The following is a 19,816-nucleotide window of genomic DNA, read 5'->3' as shown; positions in this document are numbered from 1 at the left end:
GCATGCTTGATTGACACAGCAAAGACTACTTGTCTAAAAGGTGTTTAAATAGTCAGAGGTTGATTGTATGCTTGTTTTGCAGGCTGACTATTGTTTAAGTTTGCAGAGGTGATGAGAAAGCTATAGATAGCTCAGTCCAGCAAGGATAAGAAGAAAGAAGAAGTCATTGGCATAATGACAACTTCTACAAATGAGTCCTCCAATTCTTCTTTCTTCATCACAAGATTCTTTGATGAAGACATGAAGCAATATTTGTCCACCATGATGGAAATGGTGAGAGAAATGTATGAGGATGGAAGGAAGAGCAGCATGCTTAGAGAAGCAGTTGCTTTCCGACAGACTGTAGGAAATGGAGAGGTAACTTCATATTTCAAAAATGAACCTGAAAAGGATGCATGAGTTGGAGTCACAACTCTTTGTTGCGAAAGAAGCCTTGGTCAAGTATCAGCTTGAAGATGAGGTAAGCCATTCTAGTTTGTCTTCAAATTCCTCTGAGAATGCTTATATTTGTTCTTTTGAAAAACATACCAAAGGCATAGGTTCCAAGCTAATTTCCAAGATGGGCTATGAAGGAAAAGGCTTGGGTAGACATGCACAAGGTATTGCTGAGCCAATAATGATTAAGGAAAGGCCTAAGTATTTGGGTCTTCGCTATGGACAAGATTATGGAGAAAGTTCCAAGGCTGCCATGAAGACCATTGAACCAGCTCCAAGAAGGAGTTGCATTATAGAGTGTGAAGATTGTATCAGGAGGAATGCAATAGCTTGAAACATCAATTGCAAGATGCAGGTGTTCAGAGGCACACACTTGAACCAGAGAGGTGGGGCGACTCTAACAGCCTGAAGAGATTGATGGTGTTCCAAAGGGAGCCACTTCTTCATTTTCTTCACCTCCTCATGAAGGCAATAAAGGTGAAAGGGGCAGGTATAAATCTAGTTCTAAACATTTTCCTTTTGATTTTGCAAAGCATGGTAAATTTCCACATATGTATGGGAAAATAATTACATGTTCCGTTTGTGGTTTGGATAACCATAACATTTCTAGATGTTGGAAGATAATGGCCACATACAGGAAACTTTTGAAGGAAAGGAAGCAAGAAGCGAAAGGTCCATTGGACAAGGAAAATCATGTTTTGAAGAGGATGCACATGTAGTGCACTTACTGCCATAAGAAAGGACATCTTGCTGCAAAATGTTGGACTTTGAATCCAACAATGCTTCCACCAAAGTTGAAGAGAGTGGAAAGAGAAGATGGCAGAAAGGGAAGTGAAGATTCCATGAATGATGTGTCTCAGAATGATTCACATGATGATGCTGATGTGCAGACAAAGGTAGTACCTTTGAAAGGGATTGGTGAGGAATGGTTAGAGTTCTTATCCAATTAAGATTGCATGTCTATTGATGCATCTATTTGCATTTTTTTGTTAATGGAATGCAAGTTGCAGGATTTTACCAAGTAGGTGAATGGATAAGTTGAGTAGGAGACTCACTTTGTTTCTGCAACATTATATTTCATTTCAACTTCGAAAGTATAGTGTGCTTAAGTGAAAGTTGGAGAATTAAATGTATGCATAAGATTGAGATGCATGAACATAGGGATGTTGATGATTTCCTTGTTTTGAACATGTATGTGTAATTAACTTGCAACGTTGATTGCTTTGACATGCATGTGGTGCCATGTTGACTTGGAAGAAGTTAACTTGGTCTCCAAATGGAGATAATGATGAAGTGTTTCATCTTTGGAAAGAGAGTCCTAATGGTATTTTTCTATATGCTTGACTTGAAGGGTCATTTGTTTAAAGGCATGTTTTGTGGGCTTGCTATCTAGTCCATCATTTGTATGCAGATGTAAGACATGGAGGTGTTCTCAAGATGTGAAAATCTATTTCTTTTGTTGAAGCAGGAGTTTAGGCCATCCAGTTGTTGTCTGTGTTTTTGTTGTTGTTAAGAGATGTTGCTGACAGTTTATCCAATAGGTACAAATGAAAGTTTTGTGGAGCAAATGAACTTCAAATTTGTTTGAGCCACCTTGGATCAATGATCAAGGCAAAGAAGTTCAAACCACCTTCTATGACCATTTCAGCATAAGTTCTGCACAAAGGCAAGGAGGAAGAACAGCCCATCCAAGAAGGGAAGTGGTCAGAAACTTTGGTTCAGAGGCACTACGAAAGGCAAGTGAAGGGGGAGGCTAAAAGAAGAGGGTGAGTCACTCTCATTTACTGTTTAGATCAGTATATCAGTCTTTCTGAGACCAAAATTTCTTTTAGTGGGAAGGCGTGATCCAAAAATGGATCCTGGATAAACCTCTATGTCTAAAAGACTTCATATAAGAGGTAGAAGGTGCCAAATGGCACAAATCCTTTGCAAATAAGAGGAAAATGAAAGTCGCAAGTTACTCTCAGAAATAGCCCCATTGTAGAGATTGTCTTGTTCTGAATTTGCTGCAACTTGAATGGGAAAAAATGGATTTAGTGTGCAAACGTTATCACGGAAAGAAGATGCCCTTGGTTCTTCAGAAAAAGAGGCAAATCTTCTAAAAATGGCCTCAAAGGCTTTATGAGGTAAATCGCATTAGAAGAGGTCAAAGAGCGGATTTAAGTGAGACGGGGAAACACCCGATCGCCAATCCCTGACATATCGGGTCAGAGGTAGACAAGCGATGTTGCATCAGGACCGGGCCGAGCGATAAGCCGATCCCCAATATCGACGGATCGCAATGGGCGATGCCATATGGAAAGACCCCTGGCTGATGCAATATCGCGATCATCGATATCGACAGATCGCAATTGGATCTACACAAAGGAGTGGGACCACACACACACACAGACACACACACACACACACACACACACATATATATATAATATATATATATATATATATATATATATATATGCGCCGATACGATGCTCCCGGACACGAAAGGGTTATAGATTTCGCTGCATATTATCTCAAGTCCGAAACAAGTAGGATTTTTGGAGGACCGAAGGTGGTAAGAGGTTTTGGCCGGTCTCCACCTGATCCCATACAAGGGCTGCCATGTGTCCAGGATGAGGAGAGAGAAAACCACCCTTATCGGGCGGTTAACCCCTGTACGAAAGGGCCGCCCGAAATGAACCTTAACCGTTGGATCCAGATCTCCCAGATCAATGGTGGGGATGCAATAGTGATTTAAAAGGTGGACTCGATGAAATATAAGGTGGGATTCTATACTTTTTGAAGTCGGGAATTTGATTTTTCAATGTTTTTTCCGTGTATTGGGAATTTAGCCCATATTATTAAGCGATGCAATATTATGCCTAATGGTGGACCTGAGAGGGTTATAGGGGTGATTTAATGGATTTTCAGGTCTCAAAATCACGCCTGATAATGCATTTTTCATAAATTCTCTATGTAATCGGATTTTCCCAATTCTTGGGTTTTTGCCAGAGAAATAGCCATGATCACTTCGTAACAGTTCCTGATCATTGATGCATGCTATAGGTGGGCATTTTTGAAAAACAATGATGTTTTTGAAGCCACAGAACCACAGAGCCAGATACCAGTCAAACAGAAAATGCGCAGGGAAGCCAAAGAGACACAGAAGGATGATTGCACACAAAGAAATGGCTAGGGTAGCCAAAAAGCCAAAAGCTCACCTCAAAGGAGGCAGAGAGCTCAATTGAGAGCAAGCTGAATGTTGAAAGTAGTTGCAGACCTGAAGAGCTACTGCGTAGAGCAGCTGAGGGAGCCTTTGGGGTCACTTAAAGTTCAAGTGAAAAGCTAGAGAGCTAAATGTTGTAGAGGGCCAAGAAGCCAGAGCCGAAGAACCAGAGCCAAAGCCAGAGACGAAGAGCTAGAGGCAAAGCCAAGAGCCAGAGCCAAGAGCTAGATCCAAGAGCCAAAGCCAGAGCCGAAGAGCCAGAGCCAGAGCCAAGAGCCAGAAAACGGAGAGATTCAAGATCCAGGGATAAAATGGTGTCTAAACCGATCGTTGCTATGAAAAATAGTGGAGTTGAGCCAAGATCTTGTAAAAAGGACTTTGCCATAATCCCAGAGTGCCTAGTCAAGTTGATTAGAGCTCACGGAGATGTAGCCCAAGAGTTTTGGGTGAACTCCTAATTAAATTGTTGTTCGGTGTGTTTTGTGTTCTTGCTGTATTGTTTACTGTTATATATATGTTGTATCAGCATAACAACAGAATATTAAAAGCACATGAACAGTTCTAAAATAAACATAAGCATACACCTTTATTTCAAGCATATTATCAATTCTGCATTGGTTAATCATAAAGACTTGGGAATATTTAAAAATTTGGGAGTGGGAGAGGTTCTTGTAAGTTAGACAAGAAGCCTAAGTGCCCCATTTTCAGATCATACCAACTCCTCCTGGATGTGAATCACACCTAACGAAAGCTAGTCACTCCACCAAGAATCCTCAACAACCTAGCATCATCAACTGCAATGACATTCGTGACATGAATTTTGCTATGTGGGAGATTAAAGAAGAAGAATTTTTAGTTTCTCTCACAACTTTTTTGAGAAGCCTACAAGTTGGCTACACTTTATGTCTTTTCCTTAGCCCTGCTAGTTTGAACCGTGTCCTTGTTCAATATGAAAACCTTCAGACACTACATTAACAAGGACAAAAATGACCAGTGCACAATTTAAGAGAAAATTAAGAGAAAACACATAGCAAAAAACCTAGCAAATCACCAATTTTTGTTTTGTCAATGAGCCATTCATAGTCGGGTGGAGGGACATCCATTGAAGAATTTTTTCCATCTGTAAGATAACAATGCGGTTTCCATCATAGAAAATAACATCATGTGAATTATTACAAGCATCAAATTATAAACTACATCAATTGGGAGTCCCATCAAATGCACCTTGACTCATGTGATAAATAGAGTGATGGTGGGTCTGTTTATGAACTTCAAGCGAAAGCACAATATTTGTATGGTGGACCCATGTAAACATTCTAACACTACATTAACAACAACAACAACAACCAGTGCACAACTTTAAGAGAAAAAACATAGCAACAAATCTAGGAAGTCACCAATTTGCATTTCCTTAAAGAGCCAATCATAGTCAGATGGAGGGAAGTCCATTGAAGAATCTGTTGCATCTGTAAGATAATAATGCAGTTTCCATCACAGAAATGACATCATGTGAATTATTACAGGCATCAAATTATAAACTACATCAATTACGAGTCCCATCAAATGCACCTTCACTCATGTCATAAATAGAGAGATGGTGCTTTTCTCTATGTGCTTCAAGTGAAGGCACTCTACTGGGATGGTGCACCCCTCAAAACATTAAAATACTACACTAACAACAACAAAAATAACAGCCAATGCACATAGTTAAGAGAAAACACATAGCAGCAAACTTGGAAAACAACCAATTTTGGTGTTGTCAATGAGCCAATAATGTTCGGATGGAGGGCAATCCATTGAAGAAGTTGTTGTATCTGTATATAAAAATGATATTTCGATTAGAGAAAATATTATCATGTGAAATAATATCGAAATTAGAATATAGAATACATCAATTAGGAGTCCCATCAAATGCACCTTGACTCATGTGATAAATAGATTAATCGTGCTTACGTCTATGTGCTTCAAGTGAAGGCACAACATTGGGATGGCGGACCCCTGCAAACACTCAAACACTACTTTAACAACATCAAAAATACTAAGTGCACACAATTAAGAGAAAACACATAGCAACAAACCTGGGAAATCACCAGTTTGTGTTTTGTCAATGAGCTAATTATATTCAGATGGAGGGTGATCCATTCAAGAAGTAGTCACATCTGTAAGATAAAAATGAAGTTTCCATCAGAGAAAATAGCATCATGTGAATTATTACAAGCATCAAATTATAAACTACATCAATTAGGAGTCCCATCAAATGCACCTTGACTCGTGTGATAAATAGAGAGATGGTGCTTTTGTCTATGCGCTTCAAATGAAGGCACAATATTGGGATGGTGCACCCCTCCAAACAATGAAACACTACATTAACAACAACAATAACAACCAGTGCACACAGTTAAGAGGAAGCACATAGCAACAAACCTGGAAAATCTCCAATCTCAGTGTTTTCAATGAACCAATCATGTTTAATTGAGGGCGATCGATTGAAGAAGTTGTTGTATTTGTAAGATAACAATGCAATTTCGACGAGAGAAAATAATATCATGTGAAATAATACTGGCATTAGAATAAAGACTAAATCAATTAGGAGTCCCATGAAATGCACCTTCACTCATGTGATAAATAGAGCGATGGTGCTTCAGTCTATGTTCTTCAATTGAAGGCACATTATTGGGATGGTGTGTTGAAAATAGCAACAAGAAATGCTAAATTCAGTACTGCTATAAATAGCATTTTGGGATACCTTCCTATTTTAGCTAGTCCCTAAACTAAAATAGAGAAGTACAAATTTGAATTTGATCTTAGCAGCTATTTGTAAAATAATTAATTAATTCACCATGAGTTAATTAGTTGTAGAAAATCAAACATAAAGTCTATGTAGGGACATGCAATATTTTCTCCATTTTGAGGAATTTATCCATTAGTTAAAGAGATAAGGATGAGTTTTAATATTGAGTTGTAATTAGTTGCCTCAGTTAACTAAGTCAAGTCTAGTTAGATTAGTTCAAACAGTTTGTTGAATTAATTGTAAGTTCAGTTAGTTAATGCATGCATGCATGTAACTAATGCACTTCATATAACTGAATATTCTCCATAAATAACTCATGCATGTCAGTTCAGACAGAGACCCAGTTGACATAAGATGGAGGGGCAGTGTACTCAGTTACAGGAATATTCCATTGTGAATATCTCTTGCATGTAGAAGGAATTCTTTCCTTGAGGATTGCGCAGTTACTTCTTCAGTTTTAGTGAGTGTGATGAGGCAAATTCACACATGTGACATCATTGGACCCCAAGAAAAATTGTGCAGGGTAATAGGAGGCTTGGAGGGCTAAGGGAAGGCATATCTAGTGTCTACTCAGTCTGTGAGTTGTATTGTTTTTTATTGTAGAGAGAGAAGGATAGCTTGAGAGATGATTCTTTTTGTAACTTGAACACATTTCCACTTGTATGATAATACAAAGATTGGGGTTTTAGCATGAGGCTTTCCCTGGGTTATTCTTCTATGTTCTGTGTGATTGATTTCTCATTCTCAGTTATATGTGTTCTCATTGATCTTGCTCATATTCGATTAAGCTTCAACAAAGTTTGTTTTAGAAGTAGATCTTGTATTTTGCTTTAGTATATTGCATAATCTGTTGATCTACAGTGGGAATTTCTACATGGTATCAGAGCAAAGGTGATCAAAGTGAAGAATAGTATACAAGAAGGGAGAAGTTGGAAGTTTGTGGTTCCTAAATATATAATTCGAGTTCTTCTCACATCTCAATTTCACCAATCGCGTTCAACGGCTTAAGACTTGAATATGCTCTTGATGGAAATTCGAATTATATAGCCTGGAAGGATTGCATGGAAGCAATATTAGAGGATAACGGTCTAAAGGACTTCATTTATCAAGAATCCCCCAAGCCGACTAATTCTACTGAATTGGCGGAATGGAAGAAATGTGTGGCTAGAGCAGGGAAAATCGTTCTGGAGGGAGTTCGAGACCACATTGTCTCGAGCCTCCATGGAAAGGAGACATCGTTTTCGATGTGGAAAACATTGAAATATCTATATCAGAATAGCAGTGATTAGAGGAAGCTGGTACCAAAAGACAAGCTTCGGAAAATCAAGTGTGAAAAGGGCGACACGATCTCTACATATCTGAACAAGTTCACCACCTGGAGGGATGAGCTTGGAAGTGTAGGGATCACGACTGCTGATGATGACATGGTGAGCCTTGCACTCCTCGGTCTTCTTAGGAGCTAGCATAGCTATGAAGGCTCGGTTAATGGAAGAGAAAAACTGCCAGATTGGGAACGACTTTGGTCAGATCTAATGCAGGAGGAGATAAGAAAAAGCACCAAAGATGGATCCTCATTAAAGCAATATGATGAGTAAAATATAGCCTTAGAGATTAAGGCGAGGAAAGGAAAAGGGAAGGCATCCCATCCCAAATCTGGTTCTTCCCATCATGGGAAGAAGTTTGACAAATCGAAAGTTTGATGTTTTCATTGTCATGAAGTGGGCCATTATGCTACGAATTGTCCATAGAAGAAATCTAATAAGGCTTCCTCGAAGGGATCTAATGGTGAGGCACTAACCTCACAGTTTGAGTTGGATTTCTCTCTTATCACATACATGGTTTCACCGATGGTGGGATGTGTGTGTACCTAGACAGTGGAGCTTCATTCCACATGTCAGGTGACAAGAATCTTTTCAGTACCTTAGAGGAGAAGGACCTCCAGCTGTGGATCGAGATGGGCAATGATGGAAAGTACCATGTTTCAGGTGAAGGTACGGTTGTGTTTCAGAGGGAGCATGGAGCTCCCCTCACCTTGATTGATGTAAAGTATGTACCAGGTCTGAAGAAGAATCTTGTGTTTGTTGCTATGCTAGAAGATAAAGGCTATGATGTAGTCTTTAGTAAAGGAAAGGTATTCCTGAGGCATATCGGTACTGGACACGAAGTGAATTGGGATTCGAGTAAGGAATCTCTACAAGCTGGAGGTAGATGACTATGCTGCATTGAGTTCCAAAGCTGAGTGTTGGAAATAATACTGAGAGGGGGGGTGAATCAGTATTATCAGATCAATCAAACTTTTTCAATGCTCAGAAACATATACGCTACTTCAGTTAAGTGAACCAGCGTGTACACGCTACTGTGACTAAATAAAACAGCGTATAAGAAGAAAACTCATAATTTAGTTAGCTTATTCTTCAGTTAAGTTCATCAGGACATTATTCACCACATTAACAGTAAACAGGTGCAGTATAACAGAACAGATCAAAAGCCACACACATGAACACCAAGATATAAGGTGGAAACCCAATGTGGGTGAAAACCACCTGCTGCAAGTTGTCTCTATCTTTCTTTAATATGAAACTTCAGTTTACAATCTTTTGTACTGGTGCAGCCTTATACCAGTACGCAGGCTACAACCTGCAGAAGGCTACAACCTTCTCTCGTTCTCCAAACTTCCTTGGAAGGGAGCTCCAACCCCCTTTGCTCTTGTACTAGCCAAGATACTAGTACGTAGGTGCTGACCTACAATCTTCTTTCCTTCAGGTACCACCTTTCATACATTTTCAGACTGGATATTCCTGAAGCACAACATTACAATCTGAAGGCCACAATTCATTCACCTTTCACAACAGATCATTGAAGCATAAAACAACCAAACTTTGAATCACTGAACCACTGAACCCTGTCAATCACCAGTTACCAGAACACAGAACAGACTACAGAACTCTGCAATAACAGTCAGACCCAACTGTAAACCCAAAATCAAGCTTCAAAAGATATACGCTACTTCAATGAGCAAAACCCGCGTATACACGCGCTTTTACCGAAGCCAACCTGCGTACAGATCTAAAAATAAACTTTCTCAATTTGCAGCTGTACCAGACATCAGTTAGACCCAGAACATAACATTGCGACAGTATGCAGATCTAGAAATACGCATAATCAACCATATCATGATAGTGCATTTCAAACCATTAGATCCCGATCTATCCTTAGATCTAGTCTTCCATCAACCGATGTGATCTCTCCTTGGCTTAGATCAAGCAACCCAGAACCTGCATATCAGATCTCTTTCCTTTTCAGATATTCAAGCCTTTTCGAAAGATGATCTTGCCTAATGATCTTCTTCTCCTTATATAGCCTTAGGCCTTGCTCAATACCAAGAGCCAAAACCATAGAAATCCAAAACCATCAACTGCGAAACTAGAGATCTACACGACTGTCGAGGTACTTTGGTCCAAAGACATGGGCACAAGTACCGAGGACTAACTACCATGGACCAAAAGGAAACTTCCCGACATATACGCACTTTTCTGTTCATGCATCTGCGTGTATACGCGCCTTATTATATAGCTCTCCTGCGTATACGCGACTTAGTATGCATATCACCAGCGTGTATACGCAACTTGGACTTAATTAACCTGCGTATATGAGATTTCTCTTCATTCTGTAGACTGAACGGAGATCTGTCATCAAAGAGAGTTGCCATCAAGGACAACACCTGTATCATAGCGCCATACCTGAGCCAAAATGCCAACAATCTCCCCCTTTGGACTTGATGGCAACCTTCAGATCCTTAGAATCATTCTCCCCCTTTGTCATCAAGGGCAAAGGGCTGTGCTCCCCCTGAGAACATGCTGATACCTCTGCTTGGCTGTGCTGAAACATGCTCCCCCTGACTGTAGGCAAGATCTGCAAAAGATGTTCTTCAACAAGAACCAAGACTTATACACCATAAGGGACCTTCCTATCACCAAAATACTCAATACATACATCCATACTCCCTACCAAGAGGGGACACATCAGAGACAATCAATTATATTACATCATTCATCCCAGGCATAGTGGGGAAACCAACATAGGCCGTTACATGACCTTGACATCATAAAAGAGATATGACATAGGGACAACAGATCTAGACCAAGACTTATGAAAGTCACCAGCAGCATCTGAGAAACATCTTTTTAGATCAGCAACCAGGATTTCTTTCTGAGCTCCTTCTTGAACCCAACAACCAAAACATCTTTTCTGAGCTCCTTCTCCTGAACCCAACAACCAAAACATCTGAATGCCAACAATGCTTTATGAGACTTTTAAGCTGCTCCCCCTGAACCTGTGCCTGCTGCACCCCCTGAAACTGTGCCTGAAGAATTCTGACATACCCATTGCTGTTCAGAACTCCAGAGATTGCCCTTGCTGTTCAGAACTTCATATACGCGTTTTCTCCTGCATGAAACTGCGTATGTACGCGGATATACTTTCTGCAACAAGCGTCCAACATACACGCGACTTCCTTTTCCGTAACCTGCGTATATACGCGGATAGCCCTTCCGTAACCTGCGTATACCAACTTTTCTGTAGAATAAACAAACTTCAACAGCAGGATGAAGCATCAACTACTCCCAGCTTTTGTCTGAGATATTCAAAAGTTTCCCTGGGCAGTGGTTTTGTGAGAATATCAGCAACTTGTTCCTTAGAAGGAACATACTCCAACTTGACCTTCTGCTCAAGCACTTGTTCCCGAAGAAAATGGTACTTGATTGGTATGTGCTTGGTCTTTGAGTGCATGACTGGATTCTTTGAAATGCTGATTGCACTTGTATTATCACATAAGATAGAGACGGGTGGAGTGCAAGTGATTTGAAAGTCCTGCAAGGTCTGCATCATCCAAAGAAGTTGTGTGCAACAAGATGCTGCAGCCACATATTCTGCTTCAGCTGTAGATAAGGCAATCGAACTCTGTTTCTTGCTGAACCAAGATACTAATCTGGAACCCATGAAGAAAGCACCACCACTTGTGCTTTTCCTATCATCCACACTTCCAGCCCAATCTGCATCTGTGTAAGCATGAAGAGTGAGATCTGTATTTCTAGGATACCATAAGCCATAGTTTTGGGTCCCTTGAAGATATTTGAAGATTCTTTTGACTGTCTGAAGATGAGTTTCCTTTGGGTTGGCTTGAAATCTTCCAACCATTCCTACTGCATGTGTAATATCTGGTCGAGTACCTGTCAAATAAAGCAAACTCCCAATCATGGATCTATAAGTGGGTTGGTGAACTGCTGCTGATTCATCATTTGCACTGAGGCTGCATCCTGTAACCATGGGTGTACATACTGGCTTTGACTCTTCCATGCCATACTTCTTCAAGATCTGCTTGAGGTATTTGGTTTGAGACAAGAAGATACCTCCTTCATTTTGTTGGATTTGCAATCCAAGAAAATATGTCAATTCTCCAAGAAGTGACATTTCGAATTCTTTCTGCATAACCAAGGCAAAGTTTTGACTCATAGTCTCTTCATTGCTGCCAAAAATAATATCATCTACATAAACAACAAGAATTAGCAATTTGTTATTTTCAACTTTTATATAGAGATTGCTATCTGCTGATCCTTTTGAAAAGCCTTGTTGGTGAAGATATTTGTCCAACCGATAGTACCAAGCCCTTGGAGCTTGTTTGAGTCCATAGAGTGCCTTTTTCAATCTGCATACAAGGTTTGGATCATTCCCAAGAATGAAGCCATCTGGCTGCTCAATATATACTTCTTCTTCTAAGTCTCCATTCAGGAAGGCTGATTTCACGTCCATTTGAAATACCTTGAAGTTTTGAAAGCTTGAGAGAGCAAGGAACATTCGGATGGCCTCAAGTCTTGCCATAGGAGCAAAGGTCTCTTCAAAATCTATTCCTTCTTGCTGTGCATACCCTTTACAAACAAGTCTGGCCTTGTTTCTAATTACTTCTCCATTTTCATTTAATTTATTCTTGAAGACCCATTTTGTTCCTATTACATTCTTATCTTTTGGTCTAGGAACTAATTCCCAAGTGTTGTTCTTTTCGATTTGCTCAAGTTCTTCATCCATTGCTTTGACCCAACATTCATCTTTGCATGCCTCTTTCACATTTTGTGGTTCAGTGGAGGAGAGTAATGCCAAGTAGCTTGAAGCTTCTGCAAGTGTCCTTCTTGTTTGTACTCCTGCTTCTTTCTGCCCCACAATCTGAGTTTCTGGATGATTCTTTTGAACATATCTGGATGGAGTCTTCTCTTCTATTCTTGTCTGCTCCTCTGGTTCTTCTTGAGATTCTTCTTCTTCTTGAGGTTCTTCTTCTTCATCATTTCGCCTTTGAGAGTAACCTTCATCTTCTTCAATGTCTTCATGATGAACTTGCCTAGGAATATATCCCTTCTCATCAACCACTATATCAATACTGTCAACAATTCTGCCAAGTCTTTTATTGTAGCACTTGTATGCTTTGCTATGTGGAGAATAACCAAGAAGAATGCCCTCATCTGCTCTTGGTTCAAGTTTGCCAAGTTGCTCATCAGTATTCTTAATATAACATTTGCTCCCAAAGATTTTGAAGTGCTTCACGGAAGGAGTTTTACCACTCCAAAGCTCATGAGGTGTTTGAGTGCTGTTTACTCGGACATTTGTTTTGTTAAGAATAATAACAGCAGCATGTGCAGCTTCACCCCAGAAGGTTGCAGGAGTACCTGATTCATCGAGCATAGCACGAGCCATTTGTTGGATAGTTCTGTTCATTCTTTCCACAACCCCATTTTGCTGAGGAGTTCTAGCTGTAGAGAATTCTCTTCTTATCCCATGTTCGTCACAGAAATCGAAAAATTCATTTGAGGTGAACTCCCCACCTCTGTCAGATCTGAGGCACTTAATTTTGTGTCCTGATTCATTTTCAACCAATGCTTTGAAGGATTTGAATTTTTCGAATGCTTCATCTTTGTGCTTCATAAGCCCTAACCAAACAAACCTTGAGAAATCATCAATGAATAATATCAGATATTCTTCTCCTCGAGGTGTCCTTTTCCTAAATGGACCACATACATCTGTATGGACTAGCTCAAGAGGCAAGCTAGCTGATCCTTCCTTCTCTGGAAAGTTAGTTCTGGTTTGCTTTCCAAACTGACAAGATTTGCATATGGTGTTGTCTGGAATTTTGATATCTGGAAGATCGCGAACTGCCTGATATTTGCATGCTTTCCTTATTTGTGAGAAGCTTAGATGTCCCAACCTTCGATGCCATAACCAGTGCTCTTCATCCTTGCTAAGATAGCATTGTTGTTGTCCTTCTTCAAATATGTACAGATTATTTGGAGTTCTTTTGCCTTTGAGAACTGTTTTACCTGTATCAAGATCACGAACAAGACATCCATTCGATCTAAAAATAACCTCGGTTTTTTGATCACACATCTGGCTGACACTTAGTAGATTATGCTTCAATCCATCAACATATAAAACATTTCCAGCCTTGACCTTTTCTTTCAAAGGAGCAATACCTTTTCCTTTTATAGTTGCAGGAGTATCATTTCCAAAAGAAACTTTCTTTCCCTTTTCTAAAGTAGAATAAGATTCAAGTTTTTCTTTATCACCTGTCATATGTTTCGAACATCCACTGTCAATGTACCATAGATTTTCCTGTCCTTCTGCATAAAATGCTATCCCACATCTTTCTGTTTGAGGTTCCTTTATTCTCCATGTTTTGGTGCTCGTGGCTTGTTCCTTTTTCTCCTGAAACCTGCTCCTGCATTCAGAGTCTTTATGACCAAAATTATTGCAAATAGAACATTCAACTTCATTTTCAAGAACCGAAAAGTTGTTATAGGTTCTTTTTGTAATCCCTGTCATACTTCTTTGTTTTTGAGCTTCCCTAGTCATGATTGTTTTATATGCAACACATTGAGCTGCTTTGTGACCAAAGTTATGGCAAGAAAAGCATTGTCCATTGAAGAAGCTTCTGCGGTTATTGAATCTACCAGCCAACTGATTGTAATTTCTATTTTCATCTATTCTTGAGCCAAACTGAGAAGATTTTACCTGTGGTTGGTTGTAGCTTTTGTTCACCCTTAAGAAGGATTGTCCCTGATAGTTTCTGTTTGTAATTCGTCCCTGCTTTACCTGATTATCTTCATTGTTCTTCTGCTCATTTCTTCTTGCTGCATCAAGATAACTTTTTGAGGTGGATGCTTGAGAGGTTTCTCCATTATAGCCCAAACCTGTCTTGTTTAGAGGAGACCGCTGCACATTGATAATCTCATCCAAAGTTTCAGATCCTTTGACAAACTTAAGATTAATAGCTTTTGTTTTCTCAATTTCTTTTCTGAGACCAACAATTTCACCTTCTAGTTTTTCAAGATGTTTTTCCTTTTCATCAATTTGAAATTGCAAAGTATCAATGATCACATTCTTTTCTTCTATGCATCTCTTGAGTCTAGTAATTTCATTATAGAGATTATCCACATCTACAGCATCCTCATAATCATCATCTTCAAATGCCATTAACAGCTTATATTTATTACCTTGTTCATCTTCATCACTGTTTGATAAGCCATCACTATCTTCATGGGTGTAGTAGCTTTTCTTATTTGCACTTTGTTTCTTGTTCCATCTAGCAGGTTCTTTTCCTTTATCCTTATAAGGACATTTTGCAGCATAATGACCTACTCTTCCACAAGCAAAGCATTTGAAAGGTAGCTTACCTCTGAACCTTCCAGAACCCCTTTGAAGATTTCTGACAAAATTTGATTCTTCTTCCTCTTCTTCTGGAACATGGCTTGCTTCATAGTAATCTTCTTTTCCTGATGCCTTAAAAGCAGCTTCCCTTCTGTCTGATGGACCTCCCTTTCTCATTTCATAAGCAGTTAGAATTCCATGTAGCTGAGACATAGTGAGAACACGGAGATTTTCTTTTTCTTCTATTGCAGATACTTTAGATTCAAACTTGGGGGATAATGATCTTAGAATCTTTTGAACTACTATAGTCTCTTTTATTTCTTCACCCAAATTTTTCATACAATTAACAATCTCATCTACCCGAAGAAAATAATTAGCCACACTTTCATCATTATACATCTTGAGAGTCTCATATTGAATCCTGAGAGTTTGAAGTTTAGCTTGCTTTACCTGTTCATCTCCTTCATAGCTAGTGATCATTTTGTCCCATATCTCTTTTGCTGATTTGAAGTGCATGACCTTCATGAATTCTGTTTGGGATATACTTCCTAATAGAGTACTGACTGCTTTTGCATTTGTTTCATACTGCTTTTTCTCAGCTGGATCTGTAGGAGTAGCTGAAGGAAAAGCATAGCCTGTTTCTACAATGTTCCAAACTTCTGTACCAAGAGATTGAAGATATGCAGTAACTCTTACCTTCCAATAATTGAAATTTGTCCCATCAAAAATCGGTGGCCTGATTGATGCTTCTTTCTCGTAGTTGCTCATGATGAATGATCTACCTTCAAGCGATCAAGCTTCTCTGAAGGACCTGCTCTGATACCAATTGTTGGAAATAATACTGAGAGGGGGGGTGAATCAGTATTATCAGATCAATCAAACTTTTTCAATGCTCAGAAACATATACGCTACTTCAGTTAAGTGAACCAGCGTGTACACGCTACTGTGACTAAATAAAACAGCGTATAAGAAGAAAACTCATAATTTAGTTAGCTTATTCTTCAGTTAAGTTCATCAGGACATTATTCACCACATTAACAGTAAACAGGTGCAGTATAACAGAACAGATCAAAAGCCACACACATGAACACCAAGATATAAGGTGGAAACCCAATGTGGGTGAAAACCACCTGCTGCAAGTTGTCTCTATCTTTCTTTAATATGAAACTTCAGTTTACAATCTTTTGTACTGGTGCAGCCTTATACCAGTACGCAGGCTACAACCTGCAGAAGGCTACAACCTTCTCTCGTTCTCCAAACTTCCTTGGAAGGGAGCTCCAACCCCCTTTGCTCTTGTACTAGCCAAGATACTAGTACGTAGGTGCTGACCTACAATCTTCTTTCCTTCAGGTACCACCTTTCATACATTTTCAGACTGGATATTCCTGAAGCACAACATTACAATCTGAAGGCCACAATTCATTCACCTTTCACAACAGATCATTGAAGCATAAAACAACCAAACTTTGAATCACTGAACCACTGAACCCTGTCAATCACCAGTTACCAGAACACAGAACAGACTACAGAACTCTGCAATAACAGTCAGACCCAACTGTAAACCCAAAATCAAGCTTCAAAAGATATACGCTACTTCAATGAGCAAAACCCGCGTATACACGCGCTTTTACCGAAGCCAACCTGCGTACAGATCTAAAAATAAACTTTCTCAATTTGCAGCTGTACCAGACATCAGTTAGACCCAGAACATAACATTGCGACAGTATGCAGATCTAGAAATACGCATAATCAACCATATCATGATAGTGCATTTCAAACCATTAGATCCCGATCTATCCTTAGATCTAGTCTTCCATCAACCGATGTGATCTCTCCTTGGCTTAGATCAAGCAACCGAGAACCTGCATATCAGATCTCTTTCCTTTTCAGATATTCAAGCCTTTTCGAAAGATGATCTTGCCTAATGATCTTCTTCTCCTTATATAGCCTTAGGCCTTGCTCAATACCAAGAGCCAAAACCATAGAAATCCAAAACCATCAACTGCGAAACTAGAGATCTACACGACCGTCGAGGTACTTTGGTCCAAAGACATGGGCACAACTACCGAGGACTAACTACCATGGACCAAAAGGAAACTTCCCGACATATACGCACTTTTCTGTTCATGCATCTGCGTGTATACGCGCCTTATTATATAGCTCTCCTGCGTATACGCGACTTAGTATGCATATCACCAGCGTGTATACGCAACTTGGACTTAATTAACCTGCGTATATGAGATTTCTCTTCATTCTGTAGACTGAACGGAGATCTGTCATCAAAGAGAGTTGCCATCAAGGACAACACCTGTATCATAGCGCCATACCTGAGCCAAAATGCCAACACTGAGATGGTGCAGAGCCAAGATGTTGGCAAGCTATGGCATAGAGGACTGGCCCACTTGCACCATGGAGCCCTGAAGATCATGCAACATATTTCTACCAGACTACCCAAGGGAAAACTGGAGTAGATGAAAACATGCAAAGGTCGTACCTTGGGTAAGTATGTGAAATCTTCCTTTCTAGATCGAGATAGTAGAGCTAGAGAAATCATAGAGCGAGTTCACTCAGATGTTGTGGACCATTCTCTACAACCTCCACCGCTAAACAAAGGTACTATGTTGTTTTTATTGATGATTTTTCTCATAGATGCTGGATCTACTTTATGCAAAAGAAGGATCAAACCTTCTTGAGGTTTTGTGAGTATAAAGCCTTGGCAGAGAAAGAATCTGTGAAGAAAATAAAAGGCTTGCATAGCGATAATGGTGGAGAGTATGTCTCCCAATAGTTTAAAGACTTCTAAGTTGCAGAAGGAATTAAATAGGAATTGACGGCACCCCATAACCCACAACAGAATGTGGTGGCCAAATGGAAGAACAGATTGATTGTGGGAGCATCTCGAGTGATGTTGCATGACCAAAGCCTACCACTGCATTTATGGGCTGAGGCATGCAATACAGTAGTATACTTGTAGAATAGAAGCCCACACTGTATACTGGGAATGAAGACACCTATGCAGGACTTTCTCGGGAAGCAACCAGATGTGAGTCACTTCTGAATATTTGGATCATCAGTTTCCTGTCATGTGACCAAAGATGCCTGGAAGAAGCTGGATCCAATAGATGAGTTGGGAATACTTGTGGGGTACACGAATACACCCCACAACTATCAGGTGTACCTACCTACTAGTTAGAGGACAGTGGTACGCAGGGATCTGAAGTTCGACAAGCAGAAAGCCATGCAATTATCACTTAAGAGGGAGCTCAAGTTGCATGCAGAGGAGGAACTTTCAGTTCCTAAGGAGGAGGAGCCTCAGATTGATGCAGAGCAGCCGCATGCAGGGGATCTGGAAGTGGAGACATCCACTCATGCTGAGACTTCCAGAGATGGGCAGAAACGCTCAAGGGAAGCTGAAAAGTTGATGCTGGATGCGCGGGAGAATGTGGGATAGCCATCTTCTCAACTCAGACAGAGGAGGTCACCCGAGCACTACACTGGGTACATGGCCCTGGTTGGGGAGTGTGTAGATACCGAACCTTCTTCATTCGAGGAGGCAGTGCAGTAATTAGTCTGGGTTGATGCAATGGTAGAGGAGTACGACTCTATCATTTAGAAAAATGTGTGGGATGTTGTCCCAAGACCTCAGGGTAAGTCAGTGGTGAGTTCCAGATGGCTTTACAAGGTAAAGCAAGTAGCTGATGGCAGTGTTGAGAAACATAAGGCAAGGTTTGTTGCCCAAGGTTTCTCACAAGTCGAGGGGATTGACTACGATGAGACATTTTCTCCTGTAGCAAGGTACTCATCTATTAGGTCGATGTTGGCACTATAGGCTTAGATGGGTTGGAAGATCCATCAGATGGATGTGAAGACAACATTCCTCAATGGGGAGATTGAGGAGGAGGTGTACATTGAGCAGCCCGAGGGTTTCGAGACCTTCGATCGTGAGTCACATGTGTGCCAACTCAAGAGGGATTTGTATGGGTTGAAGCAAGCACCCCGTGCTTGGTACACTAGGATCGACGGCTATTTCACCGGGTTGGGCTTCACCAAGAGTGAAGCAGATGTGAACCTTTACCACATCATGGTAGAAGGTAAACCATTGATCATTATTCTTTATGTCGATGATCTAATTTTGATAGGTGATGATTAGCTGATATAGTCTTACAAGGAGGACCTTCCAAGAGAGCTCGAAATGAGAGACATGGGTCTTATGCACTACATTATAGGCATGGGGGTGTGGCAGAAAGATGGTGAAGTATTTGTGTCTTATGGAAAGTATGCCAATGAGATACTCAGGCGCTTTCACATGGATAAGTGCAAGCCCATGTAGACTCCTCTAGCTGGGAACTAGAGGAAGGAGGATGCTACTTTAGGTGAGGTAGTAGCTGGTGGGTTCACTTATGTATCTGGTGAACGCATGACCCGACTTATGCTTTGTGGTGAACTAGCTGGGTTAAGCTATGGTTCAGCCTACCAAGCTATTTTGGAAGGCAGTGAAGCATGTGCTGAGATACCTCAGAGGCACATCTCAGTTCAGATTGTGGTACAAACAGATAGAGGGAGTGAAGGTTCAGGGCTTTACAGATGCAGATTGGGTAGGGAGTCCATTATTGGGCAGCAGATCCCCCCATAGCATGTTTTTGGGGCTTAAAGCCCGTGTTTTCGTCAACATAATGTAAAGACTCCGTGAAATG

This window comes from Pinus tabuliformis, chromosome 9 (genome assembly GCF_031772625.1).
Source record: "Pinus tabuliformis cultivar Carrire ecotype Pingquan chromosome 9, CPIR1, whole genome shotgun sequence".
NCBI classification, from domain to species: Eukaryota; Viridiplantae; Streptophyta; class Pinopsida; order Pinales; family Pinaceae; genus Pinus; species Pinus tabuliformis.
The sequence above is the reverse complement of the archived record's forward strand: the minus strand, read 5'-3'. Positions refer to the sequence as shown.